The following is an 18,149-nucleotide window of genomic DNA, read 5'->3' on the forward strand; positions in this document are numbered from 1 at the left end:
TGGTATGCTGGGATGGTTAGGATTAGTCATGCTGGAACCCTAGTAAAAAGTCTAATGAAGGGAGTCCATCTCTGTGATGATAAGTACCCAGAAGAGCTGAAAAGGCAGATGTTTGCTTTGGGCAGAGCAAACCTATATCCATGTCAGCAGGCTGGTCATCAAGCTGAGAATTGGTGCGGTTCTGGAAGCTCTTCAGAAGAGCCAGAGCCTTGATGGAGAGGCAGAACCCTTGTGAGGATGCTCTCATGCTGTAGCTTTAAATCTGTAAAGGGATGCCTGGCAGAACAAGGCTGAAAAACTCTGCCAGGAATAGGAGGATGGGTGGAAAATTAGTTTAAGGTGGCAGTTTTCAAAGTTTCTGACTGGTGGATGCCTATTAGCCTCGTTCTTTCTCTGGTACTACCACTGAGCTGTTTCGTCCAACCTTTAAAAGAGACACTGTTGAAAACTGTGTTTTAATAGAGTTTTGTGGGCCAGCCTTAGAGCAGTTAGTCTGGCCTGGTGGACTGTACTTTGGGAGTGCATTCTTAAGGGGAATTCCGGTCTACTTATTGTAATAAAGTTCTCAATTCATAGACTGAAACTCTTTTGGGGATTCAGCACTATTGTCATTCGACATGGTGGCTGTCAAGGATTCTTGATGGTTTAGAGGCATATGGGGGGTATTGGCCTATCACAGATTCCCTGGGAGCTGCTGTGTGCCATGGGGGGCCTTGCAGTCTATTCTCTCTTGCACAAGGGGCATGCTCTGCCACCCCCAAGGAACAATAACGTTCAGACAAATAACATTTTTTCCAGATCTCTTTTGAAAACGTGGAGCTGAGTGTAGAACCCTTTCCAAGCCAGGAGGGAGCTGTGGAATTTTGTGTATCTGCTGTACTGGGAAGCCAGGAGAAATAGTAGGCAGAGGCTTCTTGGGAGGGTGATGTTTTGGGACCATCTGAGCGCAGATGGTTCTTACTACTCTAAAACAGCAGCAACAACAACAACAAAAGACCCTCTAAAGCCTAGAAAGATGTTCCATCCTTGTTGTTAAAAACAACTCCACTGAGTTATGGAGACATGGGCAGTAAAAGCCAAAGAAAAGCAAAACTGGGTGTTTTGAAGCCATAGGAGAATGTGATTCATCAGTAAATAAGATGCTTTTGGTGGAATTCCAAAACAGTTACTGCATCACTGAGATCAACTGTGGGTCTACACCAGGTGTGGAATGTGTGAGACAAAGACACAGGCAGATTCTCTTAAGCAGTATCTATTTAAGGGATGGTCAAAGGAGGCAGAATGAGCAGACATACCAGCTCAGCACTACTAAAAAGATGAGGTTGTCCACCCTTCTCTTCCTTTCTTTCCCCATCATAGCTTTTGTGTTTCCTCTGACACTTGTGTCTCTCCAGGAACTGATTTAATTCACTTAAATTGCAGACCATTTATGACACTTATTTTGTGGGCAGTTTTCTGAAATTTCAGTTATCAAATCCGGTCATAGAGGAGACTGAGGCTACAGCCCTAATACATGACAGTGAATGATGCAGCTTTGAGCAGGGGAAGTGGAGGATAGGAGCTGGGGTATAGAAAGAGAGAAGCAGGCTAACAAGAAAAGAAAAGACAGACCTCATACTTTCAGCTGCAGTTCAACTGTGACTTTATGCCATTTAAAGCAACTTTTCCAATTAAAATTCAAGAGGTTTCTGTACTAATCTTTGTAAATGGCTTTTAAATTTGTTTCGTTTGTTTGTATGAGGAACTGATTGTAAACAGTGTTTTTAGCTGTTTACATGCCTGGATTTTCCTTAGCCAAATTTTGTGATCTAGATGTTGGACTTCTCCTCATTCATGATATATATTCCATGTCTCCTTTAATTTTATTTGTTTCACATGAATGATTTAACCTCTAATAAAATCTTCAACTAAAGAAAAAATAGGCAAGTAGAAGTCAAACAGCAACATAATACTGAGTATCAGCCATATGGGAAACAGATTTAAAATGTGGAGTAAATTTCACTGCTTTAATATGTGCAGTTGTTCCTGTAGACTTAGATTAGAGCAAGAAGAGATGGGCCATAAATATAATGGTCTACAGACCATTTATAAGACTAACAGGAAAGGCAGGTCAAGTATCAACCAACAATCTTAGCCTCAGTCCCATGAGGATTATGTACAAACAGCTAAATATAGGAGCGTTCTCCTAAATTTAGGCAAAATTAATTAAGGTTAGAGAAAATTGTATGTAGTTCAGAGCTGACAAGGATAAATGAAGTCATACAACTTCGTAAGTCTGATTTTTTTTTGTTCTCAGTGAACAACTTGACTTGAGTGACTGGTAACTTCAACACTCTTTGACTAGAACAAAAATCTGTCCCTTTCACCCAAGACCATAGACTTCACTGCTGAAGATCCTTCCCTCTGTAACAGAACATTGGGAAAACCTAGATTTTAAATTTTGGAGCATTAGACTTCATATGTACTCTCTTCTTTTATAAATTGTATTCCTCAAATAATAACAAAATACAACAACCAGACCCCTTTTTATTTGAACTAGTATTAGAACTTCAGGGATCCTCCTCTTAAGAGTTAGGAACGTCTGTCAGGGAACTGTTCAGTCTATCTTGACAATGAGTAAGGAAACAGAGACTGAAAAGGAGTCTTTAAGAATCACATATCCTTGCAGCCAGCTCAGACCTTGGGTTGCACACTGTCACTGATGGGCCTTTTGGTGTGGGATGCCTTTTGCATACCATTTTGATGTGGCTATTCCAGAGTTCTTTCCCCCTCTTCATACTAACTAGCAACTATACTTGTCCTTTGAATGGGAATAGATTTAGGTTTTTGTCTTTAAGTTGATGATACTTAAAATTACCAGTGCATTAAAATTTTCAGTGGGCACTGAAACAACTAGCTCTGAGAAGGGAGTAGGAGCAGACAGAGCCACTGGCAAGGAAGAGGATAGAGCAGTGTGACTTGGGGACAGTGGAGATGTGTCGTGCAGAGTCAGGAACTCTGGTACCAGAGAAACAGGGGGATGAAGATGGGGGCAGGCAAAACAGCAACTGGAGGGGAAGAGAGGGAAATGCTGTTGTGAGGTGCAAATGGAAAATGAGGAATGTGAGGGAAACAAGCAGTTATTCTGCTTTAATCTGTCAGTGCGGTGTGACAGGGAATGAATGGGATCCACATTTCTGCCGTTTCTTACACATTCTTGTCATCTTGGCTGGTTTGCAGGCATATATCAGAGCTTTCATTTAAATGTTTTTTTATATCTGAAATCTGCTCTAAAGGAATTTGTAGGTCCTTCAGTGTAGACATTTTCTTTCTTTGTCTTTGTAAAAGCAAAGATCAACCCACAACCTTTCATATTTCTTAATTAATTTTGTATCGAGATGTTTATTACATCTTTCTTGCCTGGGGAAAGCCCCATTTGTCTCAAGCACACAGTAGTTTCCTCTGTTTACTATGAAAAACTGCTTTTCTCAGTAGGCTGTGCTTCAAAGATATTTGCCCTGATATGCAGGCTCAACAAAAGCCATGCAGTTCCCTCCATCCTATCTGCTTCAAGCAATTGCAAAGTAAGAGATTCTCCTAAAACAAACAATGCATTCTGAAAGCTGAGTATCTTTATAATGGAGAAGTGTAAATGAGAAGGAATCAAGTTAATGATATTTTTTAACCCACTTTTTAAACTTATTTTAAACTGAAACTTCAAGTTAGTTGAAGGATTGGCAATGGAGGGCGAGTAAAAGCATTTCTTGCTCCTTCTTTTTTCCTCTTTTTACAGCTTGTTTACTCTGTGTGCCAGCACAGTGTGGATATTCAGTTTCACTCTTTCCATAAGAGTTTTATGCAGACATGCCGTGATTTTTTAAAAAATTTCTATGATTATTGCATATGTTATAGGGGATGTGAAACCTGTTAAAAGAGTAGAAGACCTGTACTGTAAAGTCACAGAAAATATCCCAAGGGCTTTAGGGATAGGTGTGGGGTTTGTCCCATTTCAAACCAATTTTAGACTAATTAGATGCCAGTGTGATGAGATAGCTGCCCTTTGATGAGATAGCTCTCACAGCCTGTTCATCTATGGACTTCTCTAAGGGTGACTCCTGGGTATGATAACCTAATTTGACTGATACTAGGATTAGGTTTTAACTTTTAACTCCCCCCTCCTTCTCATCATGTATGCTGGGTAACATATGATGGGGGAACAGAGTAATGATTTTCTAGATATCTGAGCAAACACAGGAAATAGCTGGCACACAGTCGTTGCTAATCTTTAATCTGAGATCTGTTGCATGGGAGAATTTTCTTACTTCTCTCCAGGTTATAATCTGGCCTTGAGTTTTTTACTCTAGATAACATCTGACAAGAGATTAAGAATGTGATAAGAAGCTGTTTTATATGTAATTTAAGAGGCCATTAACATTTCATTGATTTGTAAAATTGTCAAGCTAAAAACAGCTCTCCTGGTGTTCTGCACAGATGCAATAGCAAATCACTGAGTCACAGGAAATGATTCAGTCCACATTTCTAAACTTTCAATGTGTGTTTTATGGAAGAAACTTGATGTAAATGTTTAGACAGTTACGGTTTTGGAGATAAATATTGCAATTTTATGGAGTTTGGGATTTGAATTACCAGAATTGTGGTGCATAGTTGTCAATTTACTGAGCATCTAAAGCTGTTCAATGATTTTATTCGATTCCAGTGTGGGATGTATTTTCTTCGGTCAGTGAAACAGGTTGTCATATTTGGACATGAAAGATTACACATCAGAAAAATCAAATAAAAATTAATTTTTAATGACCCAGGATTCTCTCTGCACTGCTGCTGGAGAACTTGCATAGCCCTTCACAGAGTTCCTCCTAGTTTCTTGTCTCTTCATCCTGTAAATACAATGCCTCAGTGATAAGACCTCTTCTGGCAGGTTATCCTCTGACCTAAATGATCTCACTGAGAGAAACTGTTTTAGGAGGTTAAGTTAAAATGTTTCCTCACTTATCGTTTTAATGTTATTAATTGCAACAAAGTGCTGATGTTGTAGAATTCACTTTTTCTTATGTCAGTTGCTTGCAGTTAAAATGTTTCTTGGATTTTTAAAATAAAATTTTAATTCAGTAGGATTTTCTTAAATGTTTTACTTAGTAAGAATGAATGCACCTGCAATGTGCCGTGGCTTAAAGTACATGAAATCATGGTTACTGCACAAAAATATTTTACTTACCTATACTTTTGTGAATCTGAAGCAGCACTAATAAAGACAGTGTAGAGTCTCTGGATTTACACTGTTTTAGCTGAGACCAGTTTAGCTTTAAATATTAACATTCACAATTAAACTATAAACAGTGAGTCAGCAACTTGTTTGTATTACTTCTTGACATTAAATATCTTTTGGCAGGACTTTTTAAAAAGGCTTTTTAGGACCAGCACAATAGACTAATTTAAGCGTCGTTCATATAATTTCTATGTGCATAACTTGTTCTTACAGGAAAATAATCCCAGAAGACAGTTTCTTCAGGTGAGGAAGTGTCTGCTGTTGTGTAGGACTCAGTCTTTGGATGTGAGACGACAGAAGGGCTGCAGGGTGTCTCGTGTTTCTGGCTGTAACAGGTAAGAACGAGCACGTTGAATCCAGTAATGTTTTTGTGATTCTAGATTTACATCCAGACATGGGCTAGGCTGATCCAAAATGGAAAGAGAGGCCTCTTTGAATGTCCCTGCCATGTTTGAATGATCAGGATGAATCAGCCAACCTACACCACACAGGGCAACCAAAGAGTTGGTTCAATCTGATTTATCTTCTTACCCTGGAGGAACTGCAGCCCAGGAGAAAGAGCCCATGCTGGAACAGTTCATGGAGGACTTCAGCTCATTAAGGGGACCCAGCTGGAGCAGGAGGAGGAAAGAATGGCAGAGAGGAGCTGATATGGATTGATTGACCGCAGTCCCTATTCCAGATTTCTTGTATCACTTGTGGTAGAGGAGTTGGGGATGAAGGAGTGAAGGTGAGCCTGGAAAGAAGGGAGGGGTTTTGTCTTTTGTCTTGGTTTCTCATCCTATCCTATCCTATCCTATCCTATCCTATCCTATCCTATCCTATCCTATCCTATCCTATCCTATCCTATCCTATCCTTAATAGGCAATATATTAAATTTTCCCCATGTTGAATCTGCTTTGCCTAAAATAGTAATTGATGAGTGATCTCTCTGGCTGTTATCTTGACCCATGAGCTTTTTCAGCTAATTTTCTCCTGCTGGCCTGCTGAGGAAGGTGAGTAAGAGAGCAATCAGGTGGGTGTCTGGAGGCTTGCAAGGTCAACCCACCACAAATTCATTTTATTATATGTGGGAATGGCGAATGTTCTAATTCAACCAGATACTTTCCACGTAATTCCTGATCATGAGGTCTTTGATGTTAGACTGTTTTTGAGGGAGATGTAAGAAAGGAGGAGAGAAGGGAAGCAGATGTAAGAAGACCCTTGAATGACAAACCAAGCACAAGTAGCTTTCACCAAAAATTGAGTTGGGGTTTTTCAGCCAGGAGAAGAGAAGGCTTCAAGGACAGTTTATAGTTCTCCAGTATTTAGGTAATCAGGTATTCCATTACCTGAAGGGGGCCTGCAGGAGAGGTGGAGAGGGCCTTTTTACAAGGGCATGTAGCAATAGAAGAAGGGGAAATGGTTTTAAGCTGGCAGAGGGTATATTTAGGTTAGACATTAGGAAGAAGATCTTCACTGTGAGGGTGGTGAGACACTGGCACAAGTTGCCCAAGGAAGTTATGGAATTGTTCAAGGAGAGATTGGATGGGGCTTTTATCAATCCGGTGTATTGAGAGATGTTCTGGTCCATGCAGGGCGGGGTTGGAACTGGATGATCTTTAAGGTCCTTTTCAACCTGAACCTTTCTGTGATTCTTTCACAGAATCATAAAAATGTTGAGTTTGGAAAAGACCTCTAAGATAATCTAGTCCAACCATCAGCCAAACACCAGTATGCCAATTAAACCATGTCCTGAAGTGCCACTTCTATGCTTTTTTTTTTTTTGCACACCTCCAGGGATTTTGAGGCCAGGTTGAATGAACATTGGATTAGGTGACCACTTGAGATCCTCCCTAATTTCAATTATTCTGTGATTCCGTGTGATTTTTTTTTTTTTTTTAATTTTGTTTTCTCTAAGAGTTTGGAAGACTGGTAAAAGGTGTCCTTTCCAGAGTTTGCATTCAGTCTCCTTTCAGTCTGCAGTACTTTTCACTTTTGCTGTGAAGTACACTTTTGCTAAGTGTGATTTGGCATATATAAAACAAATTGTGTCTTACACAGAAGACTTAAAAGGTTTTGATTCTATGATTTCAAGACATTTAGATGATTAAATATTTTTCTTCAAATAAAAATATTCCCCGGCTCATTTTGGCTAATATTTATTCATCTACCCTGTTTTAATTGGTAATTAAATGAATGGAACATAACTTCTTTATCAAATAAATACTTATTTTAGACCTTAATGGTATAATTTGAAAATAAAAGGTGATTATTGAGTTGAACAAATTACTTCTGTTCTTCCACTGTTCATTATCTATTTTCACTTCATGTCTTGGCAGTTTAAGAGGACCTAAGAATATATCCTTAAAATCAGTGTTAGATGCAGTAATTACATTTTCTGGTTGGAAAGTTAAGTTCTTGAACAGACCTTACAATAGGCTCAAGTGAACTAAAAATAAACTCCAGGCAGTTCATATTAACTGGGTAGTAACAGGCAACAGCAAAAAGCAGTATCCAGCTATGATGAAAACAGGAAGTTCATTACACAAGCTGCCCTTTCCAGATAGGTATGAATTCTTAAAGGCTTAACTAAAATAATAATCCCTCAAAGTTTTTAATAAAAGCAGAGAGTTGCCTATTGTTCATTGCTCACTGGAGACGAAAAACATGCACCCCAGTACATTGTGAAAAGTCTGCTGTGTTCTGGGAAACAACACTATTTCTATTACCCTGATATCAATTTTGGGTCACTGTGGATTTGGTCCTGCAAAAGGCTGAGCATCTGACCACTACCCAGCAAAGCAGCATAATGCCATTAAGCCTGGAAGCGTGGGGAGATGGAAACACAGAAGTTGCCCCTGGTTGGGCCAGAAGTAAGTGCCAAGATCCTGCTGATGCTGAAGCTGGCTGTGCTCCAGCATCTCTCAGGAAACCACATTCTCCCTTCTGAAGCAATAGTGTCCTCTCCACCTTCTCTTGGTAAGCGGAGCTGGCAACAGGGTCCTTTCCTTAGACATGATGAGTGAGGCATTAGTTAAACCTAGAACACTCCTAGAGAGGTTGTGCTGGAGACATTCTGCTAATTTTATTCCTGTGGTAAGAGGCAGGTCAAAGACATAGCCCACCAGCTGCCGACCAAAGGTATTGAGAGATCTGCATTTTCTTAGCCTTAATTTTTGCTTGTGGGGTGGTGAAGAGAAGTTGTGTTCACAAGTAGATACCTGGCACATGCAGCTTCCCACTGTGTGTATCAAATGCTGCTCTGAGTACACAAGTAGGGCATTTGGGATGCAAGACCATCTAAAGAAGATGGAGCATTTGGAGGGAGTTAACACTTCCTCTGATGTGTTACAGCAGCTTCAAAAGGGAGCTGTGCTTCAGGCTTCCCATGTGCTCGGGTCCCAAGCAAGGCAGGGATCTCACCTGGCTGAGAAGGGGCACCTTTAGCTTAGCTGCCTCCTGTCTTCTGTCCTGATCCCTGGCTGATCCCTGCTCTCCTTTCACCTCTCTTTTCCCTGCACCACTGGGATGGATGCCTCTGCAGGGAAAGCCTCAGCCACCTTTCAGGAGAGCACCCTTCACAGTGTGGCTCTGCCTCTGAGGCCATTAGTAGGAATCTCTGTGTACATGGTGTGGCACAACTTTCTCTATCCCCCTGTTTATTTTTTTACTAAGCATTGGCATGACAAAAGAAATGTCAGTGTGTACCTCTGTAGCATCAAACTTGTAGTTTTTCTCTGATTTGGGTGCTTTTTGCCTACTGCTGCCCCTCCAATAAGTAGGCCCCTGAAATTAAGGTGTTTGAAAGTCAGAATTACTATTTCCACTCAGCAGGATAGAACACAGCCATGCTATTAAATAATGACAATGTTGAGGGAGTGTTAGCAAATTTCTCGTAGAACCAAAACACACTGAACAGTCCATGCAGGTAATACTGGTCTTAAACCCAGACCCATATATTGCCATTATGCTCTTATCCCAATTTTGGTTTTCAAACTGAAAAAAATGAGTGTTTTGTGTATTAATTAAATGACTATATCATCTGCAAGGGCTTCTTATCATGTTTCAGAAATACATGACCATGATTCTTGTGATAGACAACAGGAAAAAGCTTCTTTGTAAACTTACATATAGTTTCCTGTGAAATCTCTTCAAGTTTAAAAATTGGAATTCATGTCATTCCCTGTTCCTGGTGTAAACACCTGGGAAGATGCAGTTCTCCTAGGCTTGAAGCATGGAATGAAAGCCTCCAAATGGGGGGAAAGAGGAGATGATGACATCCATGTAAAATTATTGCAGTGGTCTGTTGATCTGACATCTTGTTGGTGTGCAATGCAAAAAATAATAATAATAAAAAAAGATTAACATTTTGACAAGGAAAATTTCATGTTAGTGATGTGGTAAAAAGGATTGCTGGATTTTGCTATGGAGGAATAAAAATGAGAATTAGGAAAATATGAAGGAAGGAGAAAGTGTGTGCACCACTGGGGACAGTATGGACATATGGACAGTAAAGCTGAATGGCTGCAATGTTACAGAGGTGAAGAAAAAGGAGAGGAAGGTGATAGGAATTGTCAGTGACAGATCTGAACCTCTGGCCCAGATCTTGCTGTTCCCATTGGCAGTAAGGGAGAGAGCTGCTGGATTTCTTGCCCCAGGATTTCTCTTACATTTTTTGTCTTCTGTGTTTGCAGTCTTGTAAGAAATTAGTTTTTCTAACTGGTAATTCTTAAGCATTTCTTTTATTTCACTTGATTGCCAAAACCTGTGGCAATACTAAGTAGCAACACTTATGGTATTTTTTTGAGTTCTTTCCATCTTATATTTTTCAGATTCAGGTTACCCTGGGTGCTCTTTAGGTCAGAGTGTGTGGGGACACAGCTGATGAAAATGTCTTTGAAGGAGCTTTTTAAAGTCCTGAAATGTGACTGGCAAAGAAACTGCTATGGCTTTTACCTTCTTTTTGCCTATTTACAAAGGACTCCCTTTTCAATTTGTGGCTGGATTTTGAAGGCTTGGAGAGTTCTCCACTCCCCCATCTGCCTTCAAAAACCATAATTAAGCTGCAAAGACTTGAGGCCTGACACTGACATGGCACAGTCTCAGTGGTTTTGACAGATTGACATGGAAAAATGCCAACTAAGAGAATTGTGGGTGAGGTCCTGTCTGCAAAGTGCTGTTTTGTTGTCTCCCGCTGACTGAGAATGCTGAAGAGGGAGCGGCAAGGAGGCCTTTCTGATTGAAGATGCTTCTCCTTTGTGGAGCACTTGTGTGGAAAAGTTCTACAGTGGGGTGTGGTTGAAGGGACAAAAAAAGCCCCTCAACTACTGCTGGGAGGCAGTGGGCAACAATAGAAAGTTAAGTGCCTAAAGAAAGGCATGGGATAAGGAAAAAGCATGTGTGAAGGGAGAGGAGCTAGAAATAAATCTGTAGCCATAAATGACAGTGAGAATTAGAATTTTAACAAGATAGGGTAGAGGTGGGGGAAGAGTGATTATTGTCCAAGATAACTTTTGGAAGGACTGAAACAATTATTTATTTTATACAGTTTCCCATATACTTTATATCTATACCTCTTGATGTACTTTACCAAAATAATAATAATAAAAAATTCTTAAAACAGGGCAATCTGAAATGTCAACAAGAGGATGAAATTTTTTTCATAGAATGATAATTTCCTGGAAATTAATCAACCTGAAGCCTCCTCTTATTATAAAATCTAGTTTTGCCTACTGCAGTGCAGGATCATTCCTAAATTAATGTAGATGCTAGCATTTATCTACTCTACTACTATGCCAATGAATTCAGTTTCAGAGACCACTTAAAGTTTTCCCTACTATTGAACTTGTGTTTGTATTTCCTTGATATTTAATACAGTTTTGTATCTCTCTAAATTATTCTGCTGATGAACCAGTGGAGAGTTTGCACATTTTAAGTATTTGTTGTAGATGTAATCATAACTCAGATGTCATTTAGCCAGCAATATACATGTATTTATCTCTTCATCTTTACTTTTAGCTTAATCTTCCCTAATTATTTTTGCAGCTTTTCCTTAAAAAATCCAATTTGTCTATAGTTTTCTGGTTAATTAGATGCTGATAACAGAAAAGCATTTGCTCAAATTCCACCTGTTATGTTACGAATCACATCCTTTTATTTCTTTCAACCTGTCTCCTACAGGCTTTCATTAATGGCTCCTATTTCTTGTTTGAGAAAACAGTGTTCACTTGATTTGTAGCCACCTTTCCATATGTAGCATGTTCTATTTTGCATTCTCTATTTAACAGTTCATTTCCTTGGACTTCCAATATTATTAGCTCTGTTTTATTTTTGTATTAGCAAAAAGCTAGCTTTCTTCTGCCAGTTTTTGGAGCAGTATGATTTTCTTTCTGCAGCAGCAGAACTATCTGTTCTCTAAAATTCTGCTATTTGTTTTTTTGTAAATTCTTTATAAATACGTATAATTTATATTTTTCCTTTGAGATCTTCACTTTTCCACACTAAAATTATTTTAACAGGTTAGCAGTGTCCATACTCATAGATGAAGGGTAAGTATTAGAAACTGCTACATCATTAAGTAAAGAATTTATAAATATACAGCAGAAATTTAGAGAAGAGAGATGGGCTCATGGCAACCTCATGAAGGTCAGCAAGGTGCAAGGTGATGCACATAGGGTGGGGCAATCCCAAGCACAAATACAGGTAGGGCAGAGAATGGGTTGAGAACAGTCCTGAGGAGAAGAGGGTGGGGGTGTTGATTGATGAGAATGAAAACATGAGCCATCAATGTTTTTCTTGTAGCCCAGAAAGCCAACTGTATCCTGGGCTGCATCAAAAGAAGAGTGGCCATCAGGTCAAGAGGGATGATTCTCTCCCTCTACTCTACTCTCATGAGATCCCACCTGTAGTGTTGCGTCCAGTTCTGGAGCCCCCAACACAAGATGGAAATGGGGCTGTTTGAGCAAGTCCAGAGGTGCGTCACAAAGACGATCAGAGGGCTGGATCACTTGTCCTATAAAGACACGTTGAGAGTTGGGTTTGTTTGGCCTGGAGAAGTGAAGGTTGTGGGGAGACCTTATAGAGGCCTCCCAGTACCTGAAGGGAGCCTACAGGAGAGCTGTGAAGAGGTGTTTTACAAGGTCAGGGAGTGACAGGACAAGGGGGAACAGCTTCAAATGGAAAGAGAGCATATTTAGACTAGATATTAGGAAGAAATACTTTAGTATGAAGATGATGAGACACTGGGACAGGTTGCCCAGGGAAGTTGTGAATATCCAGTCCCTGGAAGTGTTCCAGGCCAGGTTGGATGAGGCTTTGAGTAACCTGGTCTGCTGGGAGGTGTCCCAGAACTAGACACCTGTTTGAACTGTCTAGTTGAACTGTCTAGTTCAAACTAGGGTTTGAACTAGATCATCTCTAAGGTCCCTTCCAACCCAAACCTGTCTATGATTCTGTGATTCTATGAAGTAGGAAAATGTTATGATTTGAGATACATTTTTAAATTTCTTTTCCCCCATCAGACCTTTCATTCCCTATTCTCAAGTCAGCCATGCTGTGGTAATTATGTGCTCGGTCCGTGTATGAATTCACATGTGGTTGCTCATCAGTGTTACAGCACTGCTGTTCCTTGCCCCTGAACCAGTGTCTGCTCAGTGCTTCCTGCCCACTTCCCTTCCTTCCCTGAGTGCCTGTAAAGCTGCTTCCAAGCTACTGGAAAGAGCTCTGCAGTAAGAGAAATAGGGAAGGGCAAAACCATTGGTTTTATATGAGTGCCAGCTAGTGAAAATATCAAGGTGCTTGCCTGTGTAAATTGAGTAGTTGTTTTTTTTCACTATTTTTGCAAACATGGCAGGTATTATAGTAGCAGATCATACAAATCTGTAAATAAATCCTGGTTGAATTCTGGTTACAAAGTGATCTCTGAAGTGGTAGGGATTTCCTTCACCTCACAGTAGATTATTTTATAATAGCCCATGTTTTATGAAATATCAGACAGCAACCTTAAAGCTTTTCTTTTAGATGGCAGATTTTTTTTCTCTCAATGAAAGATTATAAAGGTTCCAGGCAGAGTGACAAAATTTAACAGGTGATCTGAAAGCATTCAGAAATCAGATGTTAAGGGCTGGTCTATGACAGACTGAATGGACAAAGAAACAAAGCCTGTAACTAGTATTGACTGTCATTGAGTTCTGTGTTACGATTTTTAAGTGAAATAATTTAAGGAACTCTCTGATAAAGATTATTCTTTGCAGACTGTAGCCACAGAAGGGTGCCAGGAAAACTGAGGAAACTTTGTATTCAATGAGGTTTGTGAAAACAAACAAAAAAGACCTCTTCTCTATTTTGTGGACTTTTCATTAACAAGTATTTGTGAACACTGGGGATTTCTGCAAATTGCTTTTAGCTAGGTAGATTGTTGCCATCCTAAATAGCTTCCCTAACGCATTTATTTAATTTTTCCTTGCTCATGGTTCTGGTATGACAACTAAACTAAATAGTTGGTCATCTGACAGGAGCAAATCAATTATATTCTTTCAATAATATGGGGTTTTAGCTGAAAATCAACGCATAACAAATCAGAGTTTTCTCCCAAAAGAGATGAAAGGGTAGCTAGGCAAGATTTTATGCCTTGAGCATTGCATTTCAACTTACTTCTCTTTAATGTTGGTATACATAGCTGGGTGTTACAGATGGTTAAAGGAATTCAGCCTGCTGTGAAATGAAAAAAAAAAAGAAAATTGTTAATTGATTTATGCTGCTCTGTTTGAGACACTGATACACGGGGTGTACAAATAGTGATTGCAAAAGGTGATAAAAGATTTTTATAAAACCTTGGGGTTTTAATAATCGGAGTTTTAAAAATAGTTTTTGATCTTTGTCTTTCTAAATGAAGAAAATAGGGATTATTCCAAAACATCCTATAAAAAACAGATGAGCCTAATAGGTAGGAAGACAAAAGATATATTGCCAAGGAAAATAGTAGTTGGTACTACCTGACTGAGGCCACAAAGTAGAAAACAAATTATGAAGTAATGTAATTTATCTGATCATTCCTATTGATCTTGATAGGAGATCTGTAATGGGTGATGTTATTGACTTGTAAGAATTAGCAAAGTCTGGGACAGAGTCAGTTAAATTTGATAAGGAGCAATGATAATTATCTTAGAGGTTTTAGTCTGATTAATTGGATTTAAAATCTCAAATAAGCCTTAAGTCTAGTTTGCATGTCTTTTTTTCCAGTCTTAAGAACCAGGTTATATTATCTGTTTTTCATAACTTACAGGTAGAATGAATATGGCTGAAAGCAGAATGGAGAGCTGCTACCCTTTCCCTTGCTTCTGAGCCTCTCTACAGGAATGCTTAGCCAAGGTGGCTGTATGACATTGCATACATCATCTATGACATGACATAGCATAGAAATAATATTTTCTCTTGCCTAATACAGGTAGTTCATCCATACAGGTGAATTTTTGCTCTCATTGTTTTTTGGCATGTCTTTCTCAGCCTCCTATAAGCTGCAGACATTAGGAATATGGGAAAACCCTGCAGTGTCCTTCTGGACAGGTTCAGGTATCTGTGTCACCCCCTGGCATATTGATATTCTGGCTTGCGATATGAAGGATACAACTTTACTATGGTATTTAGCTTGACACTCCAAACTTGCATCCTCTGCTTTCTTATAGCTGGATCCTAAAGAGGAATTATGAACAAGTGAAAATCTACGGTAGTTTCTCCTCAGGTATTCATTCTGTGCAGGAGGATGGATAAACAAGTCTCACCAGTAATCTCAGAATCATATAATAATTGTAGTGATTCCTAACAACAGCAACAAAAAAGTTCTAGATGGTGTTGATTCATATCTACCATCCTTTGTCTTAAGTAAGCACTTTTGATTTATACTTAGAGCCACTCCAGTCTTGCCTTTTCTTTAGCTCAAGAACTTGCGTTTGGATGTAGAGATTGACTCCCAGCACTGCAAATTACTTTTTGGCCTTTGAAGGTGGAGATTGACTCCTCGAACTGCAAATTACTTCTTGGTGCCTTTTCAAATTCATTTTGCCCAGCCTTTCTGAAAGCTAAAACTATTTCCGTAAAGTCTACTGGATGTTATTTAAATTGCAGACACTGAATCTCACACAGTTATGTGGTGAAAGGATACATGCTTAGCAGGAAGAGAGTAGTCTTTAGCAGTAGTTTCCTATTTAAAATTTTACTTGAATACTTGCAGTTTTGAATAGTGCAATTTCCATATGACAGAAGCACATTCGTTATGCTAAAATATTAAAAGAGGCTCCAAATCAATCTACTTGCCCTAGAATTTTGACATGACTTCCTGATTCGTGTCCTCCTTTTCTTTATCTGCAGTAAGTCATTCTGAAGAACAGAAAGTGATGGCTGTCTTGGAGGACTTGCTTTCTCCAGAGTCTCCTAGAGGGTGTTGCAGTTGTAAATGTGGGAAATGCCCATAGTGGAACTGGTCAGGACATGGTTTATGGACCAAAGACACTGCTGGGCAGTGTCATCAAGTTATCTGTCGCTTATGTAGGACCTATTTTTTAATATCTGTTTTGAGTTCTAAAAATGGGACCTGGCCACAAAAAAGGCTTTTGGGGTAGTCTTCTACAGAATGGTGAATATCCTTCTCTGTTTCTTCATTTCCTTTTAAAAAAAGAAGATAACATTTTCTAAAGTTGGCTTGTTTCCTCCTTCATGCTTTGTGAAGCTCAAAGTGAGTGCAGCTATCTGGACACCCAAGCATTTCAAACTCAAGAGGTCTTATTTTTCAGTGAAAACTATTTATTCTTTTGTTAAATCCTCGTTTAGTATGGTCCTACCATTCAAATTCAAGTTGCTGAATATTCAGAAAATACGTGCTCAGAAGCGCTTCCATTTTTATCCAGTCCTGGTGGAGGAATCCTTGCATTAATCAAATGTCTTTTCTTTAACCTTCTTCCAGTATGCTGAATATCAGTAGGCTGATGATGTTGCCCTTACTGCTTTTCTTGCTGTCAGGCTGAGAAAAGGTCTCCTACAAAATCATTCTTCTGTCTTCAGCTACTTGCATGTGCTCTCACCTCTTTCTCCCTGAGCTGAGACAGACTTCTTCAGAAAACAGGTCCATGTTACCCACTTACCAGTCACTAAAAATGGCCAATGCTGAGATTTTCAGGTTATTCATGTTCTGTTCAGATTGATCGCTTGAATTTTGTGGTTTCTGGATTTGCAGTAAGAAGTTTTTGAGTGTATTTGATAATCCAGAGAGAGCTTGGAACTTGGGTCGTGTAATTCAGTACTTGCTGACCTAATTAAAATTGCTGCATCAAAAAGCTACTTTGTGAACAAGCCTGGCTGTCTGATGAAAGCTGAGTGAAGTGCTTCCTTTGTATGTGAAAATTTTGTCATGCTATGTAGCTAAAATAGAAGTAAAAAAAGTAGGTAAGTAAAAAGAAGTAAAAAAGCAGGTACTACAGATGTTTATAATTGGACTTATTACAAAAAATGATATTGCCACATTTTGAATGTCAAGATTCAGAATTGTGGTTTATCTTGAAGACAGAAATATCATTATTTTACAGTTATGAAAGAAAATTATGACATAGTATGTAAAGCCAAGACAAATTACTGCGTGAGTCATATTGATATATTCCCCAAGGGAATGTCTGTATTGCATTGATACCCCTGTGGTAATTTTGTGTTATTTTAACCTGCTACCCTAAATATTTAGTAAGAAGCTTTCCCTTGCCATATTTCAATAGATGGATCAGTTGTCAGGAAAGTTTAAAGTGGGTTTCTTTTCATCAGTACTTTTGATAGGTATTTATTGTAACTCTTGGTTCTGGGGCCAGCCATAAAAAAATGGGAAAAAAATTTGTCCAATGAAGCAATTTACTGTGAACATTAGGCATACAATTCTGATGGCTTTTATATATATACTTGGTTTATATACAGTCTTCAAGAACAGTTTCTTACGGATACAAAACTGCAGCTCTACAGGTAATATTTTCCATGACCTGTAAGCTTGACAGACAGACGAGCTAAAGGAGTCACCCATGTTGTGTGGAAAAAAATGGGCAATGCTTGCAAAGATGTATGCTTGCAAAACAATTGCTTCTGCTGCTATAAACAATGCAGTTTGCAGTCAGTGCTTTGATTCATGTAGACTTTTGGATGGTCCGGAGTAATCTGATTCCATATAAAAGATGGTACAGGGGAGAAGAGGTTGTATAGCAAGCGTCTGTTTCCTGCAAAATTAAGCAGACTTGAGGGGCTCTGAATGTCAAATGACTAAATCTACACACACTATCTGTATGTAGGATTCCATTCCCTCTCTTTTTTAAGTTTCAAGAAATGTTACATCACCTGACAATTATTAAGTGACATTTAAAAAATATTTAGACAAGAGTGTCTGGGTTCCATCGTTTACTAATGGTACTCAGAAAGGTTGTTCTTGTACACAAAGATGGAGAAATGTCAGAGATGTTGTTCTTGCTAAATAATGGGATTTTACAAGAAAAAAAGACTCTGAAGTTGATAACAAAATTCTTATAATTGTCAAGAGGGTTGAGATTTCATAAGCTTTCTGAATGTTTTTAATACTTTTAATAGCCGACAAGAAATTTTGGAATTACTCCACTGTGAGAATTACAGTTACTTTTATTAAACTGAAACCTCAGATAGTAATTCTAGTTAAATGGACTACTTAAGAATAGTTATTTTTTAATGTGATTTCATGATTTTTGTAAGGGACTTGTGTGCTGGCATTGTCTGTCCATCTGCCCGTTCCACACTCATGCCTTTTGAATTTCTTTGTCAAATTCCACCAGATCTGAATTACTTGTGAAAGTCGTAGTTTACTTAATGACATGAAAAATTAGGGTCTGCATGGAAGAGAGAGACTCAAATT

Source organism: Calypte anna, chromosome 2 (assembly GCF_003957555.1).
Source record: "Calypte anna isolate BGI_N300 chromosome 2, bCalAnn1_v1.p, whole genome shotgun sequence".
Taxonomy (NCBI): domain Eukaryota; kingdom Metazoa; phylum Chordata; class Aves; order Apodiformes; family Trochilidae; genus Calypte; species Calypte anna.